This window comes from Cherax quadricarinatus, chromosome 4, assembly GCF_038502225.1.
Source record: "Cherax quadricarinatus isolate ZL_2023a chromosome 4, ASM3850222v1, whole genome shotgun sequence".
Taxonomy (NCBI): Eukaryota; Metazoa; Arthropoda; class Malacostraca; order Decapoda; family Parastacidae; genus Cherax; species Cherax quadricarinatus.
The window spans coordinates 57,378,429-57,394,532 of NC_091295.1; positions in this window are offsets into that span (position 1 = coordinate 57,378,429).

Here is a 16,104-nt window from a genome sequence, read left to right on the forward strand (position 1 = left end):
CACTGCTATGTCAGCATCATCCTGGTACACAGCAGGTATTGAGTGGTGCATCACTGCTGTGTCAGCATCATACTGGTACACAGTAGGCGTCGGGTGGTATACCACTGCTGTGTCAGCATCATCCTGGTACACACCAGGTGTTGAGTGGCGTACCAGTGTTGTCAGCATCATCCTGGTACACACCAGGTGTTGAGTGGTATACCACTGCTGTGTCAACATCATCCTGGTACACAGCAGGTGTTGAGTGGTATACTACTGCTGTGTCAGCATTATCCTGGTACATAGCAGGTGTTGAGTGGTATACCACTGCTGTGTCAGCATCATCCTGGTACATAGCAGGTGTTGAGTGGTATACCACTTCTGTGTCAGCATCATCCTGGTACACAGCAGGTGTTAAGTGGTATACCACTGCTGTGTCAGCATCATCCTGGTACACACCAGGTGTTGAGTGGTATACCACTTCTGTGTCAGCATCATCCTGGTGCACACCAGGTGTTGAGTGGTATACCACTGCTGCGTCAGCATCATCCTGGTGCACACCATGTGTTAAGTGGTGTACCACTGCTGTGTCAGCATCATCCTGGTACACAACAGGTACTGAGTGGTGTACCACTGCTGTGTCAGCATCATCCTGGTGCACACCATGTGTTAAGTGGTGTACCACTGCTGTGTCAGCATCATCCTGGTACACAACAGGTACTGAGTGGTGTACCACTGCTGTGTCAGCACCATCCTGGTGCACAGCAGGTGTTGAGTGGTGTACCACTGCTGTGTCAGCACCATCCTGGTGCACAGCAGGTGTTGAGTGGTGTACCACTGCTGTGTCAGCACCATCCTGGTGCACAGCAGGTGTTGAGTGGTGTACCACTGCTATGTCAGCATCATCCTGGTACACAGCAGGTGTTGAGTGGCGTACCACTGCTGTGTCAGCATCATCCTGGTACACAGCAGGTGTTGAGTGGCGTACCACTGCTATGTGAGCATCATCCTGGTACACAGGAGGTGTTGAGTGGCGTACCACTGCTGTGTCAGCATCATCCTGGTACACAACAGGTACTGAGTGGTGCACCACTGCTGTGTCAGCATCATCCTGGTACACAGCAGGTGTTGAGTGGCGTACCACTGCTGTGTCAGCATCATTGTTCACATCTGAACATTGTACATAATAGTAATGGAGAAACAGAAGATCCCTCCTAAGTTTCCTTTCAGTCGTCTTGTGAAGTGTTGCAGCTCGGTGTTGTCACTTTGATTCTTAATTATCTCCAAATAAAACTTGAGAAGTGTGTCTTTGTGCAGCGTTGTTTGTTTGAGGAATAGGTGCTAGATACATGTTATGTTGAATAGCACTATGTTCTGTGTTCCAGTAGGTGCTAGATGCATGTTATGTTGAATAGCACTATGTACTGTGTTCCAGTAGGTGCTAGATTCATGTTATGTTGAATAGCACTATGTTCTGTGTTCCAGTAGGTGCTAGATACATGTTATGTTGAATAGCACTATGTACTGTGTTCCAGTAGGTGCTAGATACATGTTATGTTGAATAGCACTATGTTCTGTGTTCCAGTAGGTGCTAGATGCATGTTATGTTGAATAGCACTATGTTCTGTGTTCCAGTAGGTGCTAGATACATGTTATGTTGAATAGCACTATGTACTGTGTTCCAGTAGGTGCTAGATGCATGTTATGTTGAATAGCACTATGTACTGTGTTCCAGTAGGTGCTAGATGCATGTTATGTTGAATAGCACTATGTTCTGTGTTCCAGTAGGTGCTAGATGCATGTTATGTTGAATAGCACTATGTACTGTGTTCCAGTAGGTGCTAGATGCATGTTATGTTGAATAGCACTATGTTCTGTGTTCCACTAGGTGCTAGATACATGTTATATTGAATAACACTATGTACTGTGTTGCAGTAGGTACTAGTTACATGTTACGTTGAATAACACTATGTACTGTGTTGCAGTAGGTACTAGTTACATGTTACGTTGAATAACACTATGTACTGTGTTGCAGTAGGTACTAGTTACATGTTACGTTGAATAACACTATGTACTAGGGAAGTGGTTGTTCCAGTAGTTACTAGGGACGAGCATAAAGTTAAACAAGGTTTCGAGATGTGGGTATTTGATTCTCTTCTCTCCACAGCTGCATAATCCTATGGGTTTAGCGCTTCCCCTTGATTATAATAATAATAATCTTCTCTCCACAAGAACCCTCACAGAGACAAAGTTGTCTAGGTGAAGATAGTTCTCCTGTACCTCGCCGGTATCAGTGCTGCTAGGTGCTCCTGTCACTGACTGCTGCTTATTGTGGGACACATTTTTATTCTTTTATCTTTGATATACCTTTGATGAGTTCCGAGAGTCTTTCTATTTCAGGAGCCCGGCCATGGGCCAGATTCGTCCGGTGTTTGCCTGGTTAACCAGGCTGTTGTTACTGGTGGCCCGCTGCCCTACATATCCATCACAGCCTAGTTGATCTAGCACCTGGTCCAGTTTTCTCTTGAAGACTTCTACACTTGTCCCAGCAGTGTTTCTGATATCTTCTGGTAAGATGTTGAATAATCTGGGGCCACGGACGTTGATACAGTGGACCCTTATTGTGCACACTGCGCCCCTGCGTTTTAATGGGTTTATTTTGCACTTCCTCCCCCTCTCCCCTGAGCACATATTTAAAACTTTAAGATCTTTCAAGTAGTTTAAATATTTTATTGGCTCCATGCGGGCCTTAGACGATCTCTGTATTTGTTCCAGCTTTGATATTTCCCCTGCCCTCAACGGGGCCGCCAGCACCGAGCAATATTCCAAATGGGGAGCACGAGCGATTTGAAAAGTGTCACTGTTGGAATTATTTCCTTTGTTTTGAAGGTTCGCATTACCCACCCAGTCACCTTCCTGACTGTCGTGATCTTTGTCTTGTGTTCTTTGAAAGGTCAGCTGACATAATTATCCACAAGTCTTTGCGTGTACCTTTCATTCCATTTCACGATTCTCTTCGAGTTTTGTATATAGTGTTCCTTTTGAGTTCTTCATTCATTCCATACCTAAGCAGTTGGAATTTGTCACCACTGGACGTTGTGATGTTCGCATCTGTCAAACGCCTTTGTATAATCTGTATCACATCTGTATTTTGGTTTTCTTCCAGTGTCTTCGTAATTCCGTCACAGTGGTTTAGCCGCTGTGACGGGCATGATCATCCCGCTCTAAAACTATGCTGGTTTGAGTTATGCAGATTATGCTGTTCCATGAGGTTTGTAATCTAATATCTCGTCACTCTTTCGAAGATTTTTGTGGGAAATTAGAGCTACTGATCTGTAATATTTAGCTAGGGTTCTACTACCTCCTTTATGCAAAGAAGTTGTGTCTGCACTTTTTAAGGTCTCTGGGATATTTCTAATACATGTATTTTGAGAAAGATTTTATCCAGGAACCAGCGTGTTTCCTGGAAGGGGTTTACCTGAAGTTTACCTGGAGAGGGTTTCGGGGGTCAACGCCCCCGCGGCCCGGTCTGAGACCAGGCCTCATGGTGGATCAGGGTCTGATTAACCAGGTTGTTACTGCTGGCCGCACGCAAGCTGACGTACGAACCACAGCCCGGTTGGTCAGGTACTGACTTTAGGTGCCTGTTCAGTGCCTTCTTGAAGACAGCCAGGGGTCTATTGGTAATCTCCCTTATGTATGCTGGGAGACAATTGAACAGTCTTGGGCCCCGGACACTCATGGGTAGCTGTGGTCTCTGTAAGGGGTAGGTGTATGGTCCCTTGAAGGGGTAACTGTGTGGTCCCTGGAAAGGGTAGCTGTGGTCCCTGGAAAGGGTAGCTGTGGTCCCTGGAAGGGATAGCTGTGGTTTCTGGAAGGGGTAGCTGTGGTCCCTGGAAGGGGTATCTCTGTGGTCCCTGGAAGGGGTATCTCTGTGATCTCTAGAAGGGGTAGCTGTGTGGTCCTCCCTGGAAGGGGTAGCTGTGCGGTCCTCCCTGGAAGGGGTAGCTTTGTGATCCCTGGAAGGGGTAGCAGTGTGGTCCCTGGAAGTGTAGCTGTGTGGTCCAGTATGGTAGTCTTTCCCCTGGTATATATTCACTAATTGTTATGCAAGGGTAGAGGGCGTGGTTACATAGCACGAGAGATGCGAATTCTCACGCAAGGATATACACACACAGGTATACGTCTCTCTTAGTATATGTAGAGAGTTTACTTTAATCCCTACTTTAGTAATTAAAGTATTCTTGACTCGTGGTGAAGAAGTGACATGCAGCCATCCATTGTGTATCAAAGTATTGGACCAGAGTGGTACGATGAGTAAAGCACTGCCTACCTTTTCCCAAGGTTCGTAGGTTCGAGTCTTTTTCGGCCTGAGACTGTGAATGTATAATATATATATATATATATATATATATATATATATATATATATATATATATATATATATATATACACACACACACACACACACACACACACACACACACACACACACACACACACACACACACACACACACACACACAAAACAACCACTGTGAAAGAATAGTGAAAGTACAAGCGCATTCGTGATCTCTCACATTATCAAGGAACTATAAAAAACAAAACATCAAAGGAGGGCATATAAAGGTCAAGACTACACTTCACCATCACGTCACCACAACAAAGCAACACCTCACTCACGCATGACGACACCCGAATCTATGAAACCCACCCAATACTCTACCCAAGAATTTAGATTTATTACTTGTTTAATGTATCATTAAATTCTTCCCAAATTTTATTAATTATAAATGAATCCAGTTTATATAAACCAAAGGAAATATTCATATTATTTTCAAAACTGCTTTTGTATGAAACAAGAGTCAATTATAATCCTGTCGACCATGGACTTGCTTGATACAACTTTCTCAGCCTTTTGAAAATCAATTGGATGGTTAAAATCTCTCAAATGAGTAAATAAAGCATTGGAATCTTGTCCAGTTCTAATGCTATATTTATGTTGTTTTAATCTTAGTTCGAAACTTTTACCAGTTTGACCGTAATAAACTTTATCGCAAATTTTACAAGGAATCTTATAGACACATCCGTCAGTAATATGGGGGGAATTCATTATCAGTTTTTTTGCTGTATCAAGATTTTTAAATACAACTTTAATATTAAAAGTCTTAAGAAGAGAAGGCATATCAACCAAGTTTTCATGGTAAGGGAGAACCAACATATTTTTAGTTGAATAAGGTTGGTTGTCCCTTTTTGGGTTGTAAAAAGTATTTCTAGCAATTTTAATAGATTTATCAATTACGTTTCTTGGGTATTTCAGATCATTAGCTATTCCATAAATTTTGGATATTTCTTCATCTATGAACTCTGGACTACAAATACGTAAAGCTTTACATATTTGAAGTCCTGAGTGAGAAGCCACGAAAGCCCTTGGAATTTCACTTTTCTTTCACAGTAGTTGTTTTGCATATATATATATATATATATATATATATATATATATATATATATATATATATATATATATATATATATATATATATATATATATATACACATATATATATATGTGTATATATATATATATATATATATATATATATATATATATATATATATATATATATATATATATATATATATATATATGCATATGCAATAATATCAGTGTGAAAAAGGCGTGATCCAAGCGCTTTCTCACATTATCGAGGAACTATAAGAAAAACAAACAGGGAGGCATATAAGGGCAAGACTACACCTCACAGTCACTTCACAACATCCGACTCTGTGAAACACAACGGATATTGTTTTAACATAGAGCTATAAACCATCGCCTTACTTATATTCATTTTATTAGAATGGAAACATAGTGTGTTAGATCATTGCTATAATAAACTCAGAAGAATTTATAATGAACTCTCAAACAAACTACAAAGAAAATTAAACAGTTTAATTGAAAACAGTGATTGGACAAAGCTGCTAATAACAATTTTGTAATAAACTTACCAGATGAAATATTAGATAAAAATACAACTACTGCTCTTGGTTTCGATCTAAGATTTGTAACTTCAAAAAACTTAATGTTGAAATTGCAAAAGCCTTTTGTAACTTAGAAAAATCTTCTTATTGATCCACAGATAAAATTAATGTAAGTAAAGGGATGGTTTATATAGCTCTGTGTTAAACTAAATTTTCCCAATTGCCCTTAAAGATTCTTTAAGTCTTATGATACACTTACTAGTAATCAAAGTTTGCATCTTACTAAAGCAGAAAAAATAAATGCAGTAGTAATTTTGAAAAAAAAAAAAAAAATACCTGGATAAAATGAATAACCTCTTAGATGATACAGAAATTTATTCTAAACTTAGAAAGAATTCCTTAGAATCTATTAACAGTAATTTCAATAAAACTGTAAAAAGTCTACTCAAAGCCAAAGATGAATTAATTAAAAAATTTACGTCCACTAATCCAGCTTTACCCTATATGTATGGATTAATAAAAATACACATACCAGGTAATCCAGTGAGACCAATTATTAGCGCCATAGGTTCAGTTTCCTATAAATTATAATTGCTTGTAGATATTTTGAGCCCAATTGTTTGAAAAATTTTCTAACTTTAATGTTAAAAACAACATAGATTTAGTGGGTAAATTAAGCACCTTGACTGACTTAAATGATTTCATTATGGTTAGTTTTGTTATTTCTTTGTTTTCAAAAGTTCCAATTGATGATTTATTAAGTTTCTTATCTGAAGAACTTGTTAATTACGATTTACCATTGCCAGTTCCTACTATCATTAAACTTATTAAACTTTGTGTTATTGATGCAAAATTTGTGTTTAATGACGAGTTTTATACTCGGAAGTTTGGTTTGGCAATGGGAAATCCTTTATCATTTGTTCTTAGCAATTTATATATGGAATATTTTGAAAGAAGATTGCTTAACACAGTCCTTCCTAATAGAGCTAAGATATGTTGATGTTATTTTGTGTCTTTTGCCTAAAAGTATTGATATAAACTATTTCCTTGTTAAATTAAATAGTTTAGCTTATTCTATAAATTTTAATGTTGAGTTCCAAGGAAATAACTCATTGCCTTTCCTAGATGCTTTAATTATTAAGGGTAACAATGATGTTAAATTGAAAATTTATAGAAAACCAACAAATAACTGCCCCTATGTACAATACTATTCTTCACATTAAGACAGAGTTAAATTGTCGGTTTTCTCATCAGTGTTTTTGAGAGCTCGTAGATGAAATCTCAAAAATCTATGAAATACCTAGTAATCTAAAATACCCAAGAAACGTAATAAATCCTTTAAAATTGCCAGAAATACTTTTTACAATTCAAAAAGGGACAACCAACCTTGTTCAACGAAATATGTTGGTTCTCCCTTACCATGAAAACTTGGCTGATATAACTTCTCTTCTTAAGACTTTTAATATCATTATATTTAAAAATCTTGATACAGTAAAAAACTTTTTATGAAAAAATCCCCCACCCCTTCGACAATGCTGACAGGTTTGTCTATAAGATTATTGTAAAATATGTGTGAAAGTTTATTACGATCAAACTGGTAAAAGTCTTGAACTACGATTAAAGCAATATAAATATAGCATTAGAAAAAGTGGACAAAATTCTAATGCTCTGTTTATTCATGTCAGAGATTTTAACCATCCAATTGATTTTCAAAATGCTGAGACATTTACATCAAGCAAGTCCATGGTCGACAGGAATATCATAGATTCATATTTCATAAAAAGTAGTTTTGGAAATAATATGAATATTGCTTTTGGTTTATGTAAATTGGAGTCATTTATAATTAATGAAATTTGGGAAGAATTTAATATACATTAGACAAGTAATAAATCTCAGTGTTTGCGTAGAGTATCAGTTGTGTTTCACAGAGTCGGGTGTTGTCATGTGACTGTTTTATTCTTATAGTTCCTCGATCATGTGAGAAGTCACGAAAGCGCTTGGAATTTCAACATTTTTTCACAGTGGTTGTTCTGCATATATATATATAATATATATATATATATATATATATATATATATATATATATATATATATATATATATATATATATATATATATATATATATATATATATATATATATATATGTCGTGCCGAATATGTAAAACTGGTCAATTAGCAAGAACTCATTTAAAATTAAGTCCTTTCTAAAATTTTCTCTTATAGGTTTAAAGATATATTTTTTTCATTAATGTTAATGTAAAAAATTTTACTTTTGCACCAAAAGAATCTTAGAAAACTTACCTAACCTTATTATAACAAGAGCAATTTATTTTAGCCTAACCCAACTAAATATATTTTAGATTTATTTACAGTAATTTAATATTAAACAAACACAGTGAAATATATTTTTTTCGTTAGGTTTAGATTGATTTTGGCGAAATTATTTAATACAGAAATTTTCTCTTGTCCTATATGGCAAGATGAGCGTTGCTATTTAAGCCAAGATCGCAAGTTCTGCCTATTCGGCACGACATATATATATATATATATATTATATATATATATATATATATATATATATATATATATATATATATATATATATATATATATATATATAATATCTTATTATAACCATGAATGAGTGGTATTTAATCAATAACAACACTGTGACTAGCCAAGGGCTCGAACTCATGTTGTTTTGGCCCGCCTCGTGGTGAGCGGGCCAAAACACACGACGCTCTAACCCACAGGAAAACCCATTCCTACAAAGATCACGCATCCAGCAGAGCTAGGTGTTGTTCAGTGATTCGAGGACATAAAGTTGTGTGGGTACCTCAGAGCTAATTTCATTCTACTCCCCTTTTGGGATTGGGTGGTCCTGTGGGTTAGAGCGTCGTGTGATTTTCTCTCGCCATAAGGTGTATCAAAACAACATGGGTTCGAACCCTTGGCTAGTCGCAGCGTTGTTATTGATTAAATACCATTCATTCGTGGTTACAATATACTATATGTCGTGCCGGATAGGTAAAACTGGTCAAGTAGCAAGAAATCATTTAAATTAAGACCTTTCTAAAATTTTCTCCTATACGTTTAAAGATATATTTTTTAATTTATGTTAATGTAAAAATTAATAATTTTGTATCAAAAGAACCTTAGAAAACTTACCTAACCATATTATATCAGGCGCAATTTAATTTAGCCTAATCCAACAAAATATATTTTAGTTAAGTTTACGGTAATTTAATAAACAAACACAATGAAATATATTTTTTTCGTTAGGTTCAGAATGATTTTTGCAAAATTATTGCATACACAAATTTTTGCTTGCCTTATTCGGCAAAAAGAGCATTGCTATTTAAGCCAGAATCGCAAGTTTTACCTATTGGGCACGATATATATATACATATATGCAAAACAACTGACTTAAATGATTTTAACATGGTTAGTTTTGATGTTACTTCCTTGTTTACGAAAGTTCCTGTTGATGATTTATTAAGTTTCTTATCTGAAGAACTCGTTAATTATGATTTGCCATTACCAGTTCCTACCTTCATTAAACTTATTAAACTTTGCATTGTTGATGCAAAATTTGTATTTAATGATAAGTTTTACACTCAGAAATTTGGTATGGCAATGGGAAATCCTCTTTCACCTGTTCTTAGTAATCTAAACATGGAATTTTTTGAAACAAGATTGCTTAACACAATCCTCCCTAATAGAGCAAAATGGTTCAGATATGTTGATGATATTTTATGTCTTATGCCCAAGAATGTAGATATACACCATTTCCTTGGCAAATTAAATAGCTTAGCCCATTCTATAAAGTTTACTGTTGAGTTTGAGGAAAATAACTTATTGCCTTTTCTAGATGTTTTAATTATTAAGAGTAATAATGAATTCAAATTTAAAATTTACAGAAAACCTACAAATAACTGTTCCTATGTACACTATTATTCTTCCCATCAAGATAGAGTTAAACTGTCTGTTTTCTCATCAATGTTTTTGAGAGCTTTACGTATTTGTAGTCCAGAGTTCATAGATGAAGAAATATCCAAAATTTATGAAATAGCCAATGATCTGAAATACCCGAGAAATGTAATTGATAAATCATTTAAAATTGCTAGAAATACTTTTTACAACCCAAAAAAGGATAACCAACCTTATTCAACTAAAAATATGTTGGTTCTCCCTTACCATGAAAACTTGGTTGATATGCCTTCTCTTCTTAAGACTTTTAATATTAAAGTTGTGTTTAAAAATCTTGATACTGTAAAAAAAACTTTTGATTAAGAATTCCCTCCAAAATGCTGACGGATGTGTCTATAAGATTCCTTGTAAAATTTGCGATAAAGTTTATTACGGTCAAACTGGTAAAAGTCTCGAACTTAGATTAAAACAACATAAATATAGCATTAGAACTGGACAAGATTCCAATGCTCTATTTATTCATGTGAGAGACTTTAACCATCCAATTGATTTTCAAAAAGTTGAGGAAGTTGTATCAAGCAAGTCCATGGTTGACAGAAATATAATTGAATCTTGTTTCATAAAAGGCAGTTTTGAAAATAATATGAATATTTCCTTAGGTTTATATAAATTAGATTCATTTATAATTAATAAAATTTGGTTAGAGTTTAATAATACATTGGACAAATAATAAATCTTATTTCTTGAGTAGAATAATTTGTTAGTGAGTTGTCGTGAGGACCTGTCTAGTTGGACCAGCGGACTTACTGCAGTGTTCCTTTTTCCTTATGAGTCCGGTATTGTCCCGCGTCAGGTGTTTCTTTGTTGTGGGAGTTGACTGTGAGGTGTGGTCTAAACCCTTTAATTGCCTTCCTTTGATGTATTACTTTCATAGTTCCTTGACAATGTGAGTAGTCACGAAAGCGCTTGGAATTTCACTACTCTTTCACAGTGGTTGTTTTGCATATTTTAAAATCACCTGTTTACTGTGATCTTATTGCACGTATATATATATATATATATATATATATATATATATATATATATATATATATATATATATATATATATATACGTGCAATAATATATATATATATATATATATATATATATATATATATATATATATATATATATATATATATATATAGATCTGGAGAGTAAAAGAAAGGTGAAGAGAGTGGTGAGAGAGTGCAAAAGGAGAGCAGATGAAAGAGTGGGAGAGGCACTGTCAAGAAATTTTAATGAAAATAAGAAAAAATTTTGGAGTGAGTTAAACAAGTTAAGAAAGCCTAGGGAAAGTATGAATTTGTCAGTTAAAAACAGAGTAGGGGAGTTAGTAGATGGGGAGAGGGAGGTATTAGGTAGATGGCGAGAATATTTTGAGGAACTTTTAAATGTTGAGGAAGAAAGGGAGGCGGTAATTTCATGCACTGGCCAGGGAGGTATACCATCTTTTAGGAGTGAAGAAGAGCAGAATGTAAGTGTGGTGGAGGTACGTGAGGCATTACGTAGAATGAAAGGGGGTAAAGCAGCTGGAACTGATGGGATCATGACAGAAATGTTAAAAGCAGGGAGGGATATAGTGTTGGAGTGGTTGGTACTTTTGTTTAATAAATGTATGAAAGAGGGGAAGGTACCTAGGGATTGGCGGAGAGCATGTATAGTCCCTTTATATAAAGGGAAAGGGGATAAAAGAGATTGTAAAAATTATAGAGGAATAAGTTTACTGAGTATACCAGGAAAAGTATACGGTAGAGTTATAATTGAAAGAATTAGAGGTAAGACAGAATGTAGAATTGCGGATGAGCAAGGAGGCTTCAGAGTGGGTAGGGGATGTGTAGATCAAGTGTTTACATTGAAGCATATATGTGAACAGTATTTAGATAAAGGTAGGGAAGTTTTTATTGCATTTATGGATTTAGAAAAGGCATATGATAGAGTGGATAGAGGAGCAATGTGGCAGATGTTGCAAGTTTATGGAATAGGTGGTAAGTTACTAAATGCTGTAAAGAGCTTTTATGAGGATAGTGAGGCTCAGGTTAGGGTGTGTAGAAGAGAGGGAGAATACTTCCCGGTAAAAGTAGGTCTTAGACAGGGATGTGTAATGTCACCATGGTTGTTTAATATATTTATAGATGGGGTTGTAAAAGAAGTAAATGCTAGGGTGTTCTGGAGAGGGGTGGGATTAAATTATGGGGAATCAAATTCAAAATGGGAATTGACACAGTTACTTTTTGCTGATGATACTGTGCTTATGGGAGATTCTAAAGAAAAATTGCAAAGGTTAGTGGATTAGTTTGAGAATGTGTGTAAAGGTAGAAAGTTGAAAGTGAACATAGAAAAGAGTAAGGTGATGAGGGTATCAAATGATTTAGATAAAGAAAAATTGGATATCAAATTGGGGAGGAGGAGTATGGAAGAAGTGAATGTTTTCAGATACTTGGGAGTTGACGTGTCGGCGGATGGATTTATGAAGGATGAGGTTAATCATAGAATTGATGAGGAAAAAAAGGTGAGTGGTGCGTTGAGGTATATATGGAGTCAAAAAACGTTATCTATGGAGGCAAAGAAGGGAATGTATGAAAGTATAGTAGTACCAACACTCTTATATGGATGTGAAGCTTGGGTGGTAAATGCAGCAGCGAGGAGACGGTTGGAGGCAGTGGAGATGTCCTGTCTAAGGGCAATGTGTGGTGTAAATATTATGCAGAAAATTCGGAGTGTGGAAATTAGGAGAAGGTGTGGAGTTAATAAAAGCATTAGTCAGAGGGCAGAAGAGGGGTTGTTGAGGTGGTTTGGTCATTTAGAGAGAATGGATCAAAGTAGAATGACATGGAAAGCATATAAATCTATAGGGGAAGGAAAGAGGGGTAGGGGTCGTCCTCGAAAGGGTTGGAAAGAGGGGGTAAAGGAGGTTTTGTGGGCGAGGGGCTTGGACTTCCAGCAAGCGTGCATGAGCGTGTTAGATAGGAGTGAATGGAGACGAATGATACTTGGGACCTGACGATCTGTTGGAGTGTGAGCAGGGTAATATTTAGTGAAGGGATTCAGGGAAACCGGTTATTTTCATATAGTCGGACTTGAGTCCTGGAAATGGGAAGTACAATGCCTGCACTTTAAAGGAGTGGTTTGGGATATTGGCAGTTTGGAGGGATATGTTGTGTATCTTTATACGTATATGCTTCTAAACTGTTGTATTCTGAGCACCTCTGCAAAAGCAGTGATAATGTGTGAGTGTGGTGAAAGTGTTGAGTGATGATGAAAGTATTTTCTTTTTGGGGATTTTCTTTCTTTTTTGGGTCACCCTGCCTCGGTGGGAGACGACCGACTTGTTGAAAAAAAAATATATATAAATATATATATATATAAAACACAGGCTGTCTCCCACCGAGGCAGGGTGACCCGAATAAGAAGAAACATTTTCACCATCACTCCATCACAGTCTTGTCAGAGGCGCGACGACACTGCAGTTCAGATTCCTCCCCAAACTGCAATATATCCAGCCCTCCTTCAGAGTGCAGGCACTGAACTTCCCACCTCCAGGACTTAAAACCTGACTAACCTGTTACCCTGAATCCCTTCATGAATGTTACCTTACTCATACTTCTACAGCAAGTCGTCATAAAAACCATTTGCCTCCACTCCTGACACACTCGCATGCCTGTTGGATGCCCATACCCCTCGTATACAAAACCTACTTTATTCCCTCCAGTCTTCCTTGTCTTCCTTATGATGACATCTTCCCCTCCTTCCCTCCACTACGGATTTATACACTTTCCAATTCAACCTGTTTTGCTCCATCATTTTTGAATGTCCAAACCACCTCAATAACCCTTCCTCAGTCCTGTGTAGAATACAGGGTGTCTTTGGGTTCTGATTAGTTAGGTTAGTGATCCATGTCCAGTCATGTGTGGAATCCAGACCAGGAACCTGCCATCTGAATCCTAGTTACCTGAATTAAGTCTTACGTACGTCTATCCCACTAGGGCAGTTGTGCAGAGATGGTTGCACTGTGGATCTCTGGTGGAGATATTCGGCTAGACCCTTTACACTTGGCCCCAAGGTACAAAGAATGCACATTAAATGCTACTTTAGGGTACCTACGTGAGCTGGGGGGTCACTGTGACCCGTGGTCACCTGAGATATCTGTGAGTCACATGTAACCACTTAGTGCACTAGTGTTTAGCTATTATCACAGTGAAATGTATCTAATTCAGGTCGTAATGTGTTATCAAATATTAGAGAACTTCACTGCACAGGATAAGTCGTCCTGTGATCACTTTTAGTGTGTGACTAGAGCGTAGGTGCAGCCCGTTCATGCATACCCCATGGGCACTCATGGTGGGCTGCAGTGTGTCTACTGCTCACAACTGTGTAGGCTGAGAGAGGTGTTATAGTTACTAAACTGTGTCTAATTCTAACTTAGCTTAAATACATGTAAGTAGTAGTGTATAGTACATTAGACTATGAAGGCTTCATTACTAGATAGTCTTATAAATTAAGCGTGTATAAAGAATGTGGCACCTCGAGTTGGCATACGTGGGTCTGCTCGTCCCCCTCCCCTCCATTCCCCCCAACTTAGGAAGGGTTAATGGTCTGGAAAATTTGAGATTTTCCACAAGTCCTCCTAATCTCCAAACTAGGAATTCTCTGCATAATATTCACACCACACATTACCCTCAGACACGACATTTAAAGAACACGAAAATGTATTAACATTAAAGCCCAGGAAAATAACAGGTTATGAGAACTTTCATAAAAAGAGAAGCAACACCAATGATACTCTTTATATCAACGGTATTTTCACGACTCAAATATTGGAGAGAGAGAGAGAGAGAGAGAGAGAGAGAGAGAGGGAGAGGGAGAGGGAGGGGAAGGGGGAAGGTAAGTAGGAAAGGAGGAAGGAAGTAATGTAAGAGGCTGGAGAGTCTTGATCATTATTGGTCAATATATCTTTGTAGGGAATCATCTCAATACTATAAATTCTCGTAGTGGTCCTGCTGGACCACTGTTGTGTGCTGCGTGTTACATATTCCATAGTGGACCGATGCTCTCATCCCTTAAATCAAACCCGAATGCCGTCCATTTTCCTTCAGGCGCTGTATGACCCGTACAGGTTTAGCCCTCCTCCCCCAGAAATGTAACAATATTCTACTACCAGTTTATACATACTTTAAGGGTCCGCTCACTGGCTTTCCAACACCCAACCTAGCAGGGCAGGTCACGACAAGGAGGAACAGAACCGACCCAGCCCGACGGGCCCCAATCACACCCACCCCACCCCTCATTATTTATCCAACCATTTTAAAAACACAACGTTTTGGCCTCATAACGGTATTTATTTGTTCCACTCATCCACAACCCATTACAAACCAGTACTTTTCTATATCCTTCCTGAATCTGAATTTTTCCAACTTAAAAAACCCTTTTGGGGGTCCGTCTAGGCTAGATATTTTCAGCACACCATTTTTAAACCCTATTTATTCCTGTCTCCCATTTTTACACCTCAATCAAACCCCTAATTTAGCTTCTAGAGTGGATTCAGGGGCCCTTAGTCTATCCTCAAAGGGGGTTTTTTGATACATGGGATCAACTTTTCATCCCCCCTTTGTACATTTTCCAGAGAATTTATATCCATTCTGTAATAAGGTGACCAAAACGGGTGCAGCATAATCTAAATGAGGCCTAACCCAAAGGATGTTAGAGTTAAAGAAAAAACCTGAGGACCCTTATTATTTATGCTTTATATAACCCGGGTTTCTATTGGGCTTTATTAAAAAATTTTTTATAAATTGTTGTTTTGGGTTTAATTAATCCAAAACCCGGAACTCCTAAATTTTTTTTCCAATCCAATATTGATCTAAATTATTTGTTTTTATGGGCAGGGGTTTTTGGGGTCCTGTCCAACATTTAGAACTTTGCATTTGTCTATTTTAAACTGCATCTGCCACTTCCCGACCACTGCATCAGTCATTAAAAATCTTCCTGAGTGCTCGAATGCCCCGTCAGAATGAATTGACGGCCGAGAAAAATCATCGGAAAACTTCCCGATGTCGCTCTTTAAAAATTTCACCTAGGGCGTTTATGTAGATTGTAACAGCGGGGGGCCCAACACGACTTCGAAAAAACCCCCGCTCGTGACACATTTGTTTTCCCCCATTTATGCAAACC